Below are 2,500 nucleotides of genomic sequence, written 5' to 3'. Positions count from 1 at the left end.
AACATCGACATTTCGAACGCACATTGCGGTCCACGGATACAATTCCCGGACCACGCCTGGCTGAGGGTCGTTTTAACAAACCTAAACTGCTTGCGCCCTTACGCAAGCTGACGAGCCACGGCGTAGCCGTGAAACGACGAAATGTCGTCGGCTGTCGTCGCTGTGCCCCCGTCGCATTGCGTAAACGGCGTACGAGCGATCGTTGGACGTTCGCCCGAGAGAGACTAGAGCCTCTTTGTCACCCTCCCAGTATGTATTGGCGACGGGTTCGACGAGAGGCCGTCGTCGATTGGCGTCGTCTGAAATGACACCGAAGGTGTGTGCAGCGAGAGGAGTTATAAAGAGGAGGAGAGAGGCGCGCGTGTACGCACAAAGCGTTTAAAGGATAGCGAAGCGCGCGCGAGCGGCGCCCGGAGGCTGTCGAATGATATGGAGAGAGTTGTCGGCGGAGATATACACAACGACGACACACGAGAGAATATGCGAAAAGTTTAAGCGAGAGGAACGACGACGAACGACGCGCGACACTCGAATGATCTCGCTCTCTACGAGTGATCTCGTAGTTGGCGAATAAAATGCAAAAAGAAAGCGGCGCAGCAGCACATTCTGCTGCGTCCGTCTTTCTAGCGCGTCGTTGTCTCTTCCGATCGCGTCGTCGCGCTGTGCGACTCTCTCTCGGTCTCTCGGTGCGCCAGCGCGCTCGCGCGATACCGCGCCTTTTATTACACGCGAGGCTTCGCCTCCTATCTCGCGGCGCGAGATACCTTACGGTAAAAATATATGGAGAAGGGAAACCGCGGCGCGCGCACAGTCGTCGTCCGGCGGTACGCGGAGGGAGAGAAATTGCGAGAGAAATCCACCCTTAAAAAAGCGGATGAATCGCGAGCCGACCGCGTGTCCGAGTCCACGAAATTTTCGAACGAAGATTGTGACCGGCACGCGTCGTCGTGTACTCGTCGAATCGATTCCATACCGCGCCCGTTATATATATACACGCGCGCGCGCGCATCATAATTACGCCGCGCCGTGTTATTATAATCGTGGAAGTTAGAGGGACGGAAGAAAAGAAGCGCAAAACGATATTATAATATATCTATCTCCTCTCTCGCGTCCCCGCGAAACAAGACTAGATTGTGCCGCGCGCGCAATATCGGTCGGTGCGTTACCGCTAACAATAGTAGTAGTTAACAAACAATAATGATACTACTTAGCGCAATAACTCCACCACCGCACACTCCCTCTATCTCTCTATATCACTTTGTAGAGAGTTTCTCTACAAAACTCTGACGACCTCAGAGCAGGCGAGATTACCCGCTGAATTTAAGCATATTATTAAGCGGAGGAAAAGAAACTAACTAGGATTTCCTCAGTAGCGGCGAGCGAACAGGAAAGAGCCCAGCACCGAATCCCGCGGTTCCGCCGCAGGGAAATGTGGTGTTTGGGAGGATCCGCTTATCCCGAGGCGTCGCGTCGCGTCCAAGTCCATCTTGAATGGGGCCACTTACCCGTAGAGGGTGCCAGGCCCGTAGCGACCGGTGCGCGTCTCGGGAGGATCTCTCCTTAGAGTCGGGTTGCTTGAGAGTGCAGCTCTAAGTGGGTGGTAAACTCCATCTAAGGCTAAATACGACCACGAGACCGATAGCGAACAAGTACCGTGAGGGAAAGTTGAAAAGAACTTTGAAGAGAGAGTTCAAGAGTACGTGAAACCGTTCAGGGGTAAACCTAAGAAACCCAAAAGATCGAACGGGGAGATTCATCGTCAGCGGCGCTGGCTTCGCGTCGGTGGGCGATGTCCCGCGGAGTCCTCGCGGCTCGCGCGCGGGCACGCTACCGTGCGCCGATGTCCGGCTGTCGTCGTCGTGCACTTCTCCCCAAGTAGAACGTCGCGACCCGCTGGGTGTCGGTCTACGGCCCGGGTGCGGTGACTGTCGCGTCGCCGGTAAAACGGCACGCGACAAACCCTCGGTCGCCCGGCCGGCTGCTCGGCGGTACGCGCAAGGTATCAGGCCGCACTTCTACACGGTGCGTCGAGGCCGTCGCAAGCGCGCGCCACGGTACTCGGAGGTTACGGACTTTGCGCCGTCCCCGGTCCTGGCCCGCTGTTGGTTAAAGTACGGATCACCTTCGACAGGCCTGCGAACGTCTCTCTCACGGGGGACGGATACCGGTCGGCGACGCTACTGCTTTGGGTACTCTTAGGACCCGTCTTGAAACACGGACCAAGGAGTCTAACATGTACGCGAGTCATTGGGACTTGTCGCGAGACCTAAAGGCGTAATGAAAGTGAAGGTCGGCCCTGGCCGTCGACCGAGGGAGGATGGGCCGCGTCGCGATGCGGCCTCGCACTCCCGGGGCGTCTCGTTCTCAACGCGAGAAGAGGCGCACCCAGAGCGTACACGTTGGGACCCGAAAGATGGTGAACTATGCCTGGTCAGGACGAAGTCAGGGGAAACCCTGATGGAGGTCCGTAGCGATTCTGACGTGCAAATCGATCGTCGGA

General features: G+C 56.8%; 2 non-coding genes across 2 annotated transcripts in view; both read left to right on the top strand.

Annotated features, from left to right (window-relative positions):
- Nucleotides 1-70, top strand: part of LOC145965973 (5.8S ribosomal RNA) — a 155-nt gene extending 85 nt beyond the window's left edge. The window contains exon 1 of the ribosomal RNA XR_014436924.1: nt 1-70. This exon is cut by the window's left edge and continues 85 nt beyond it. This is a non-coding gene — a ribosomal RNA (5.8S ribosomal RNA).
- Nucleotides 71-1,287: 1,217 nt separating this feature from the next.
- Nucleotides 1,288-2,500, top strand: part of LOC145965974 (large subunit ribosomal RNA) — a 4,073-nt gene continuing 2,860 nt past the window's right edge. Inside the window, exon 1 of the ribosomal RNA XR_014436925.1 lies at nt 1,288-2,500. This exon is cut by the window's right edge and continues 2,860 nt beyond it. This is a non-coding gene — a ribosomal RNA (large subunit ribosomal RNA).

Source organism: Camponotus vicinus, unplaced genomic scaffold (assembly GCF_025532165.1).
Source record: "Camponotus vicinus isolate PSW18456_S1 unplaced genomic scaffold, iyCamVici1.0 SCAF_19, whole genome shotgun sequence".
Lineage (NCBI taxonomy): Eukaryota > Metazoa > Arthropoda > Insecta > Hymenoptera > Formicidae > Camponotus > Camponotus vicinus.
The sequence above is the reverse complement of the archived record's forward strand: the minus strand, read 5'-3'. Positions and strand labels throughout refer to the sequence as shown.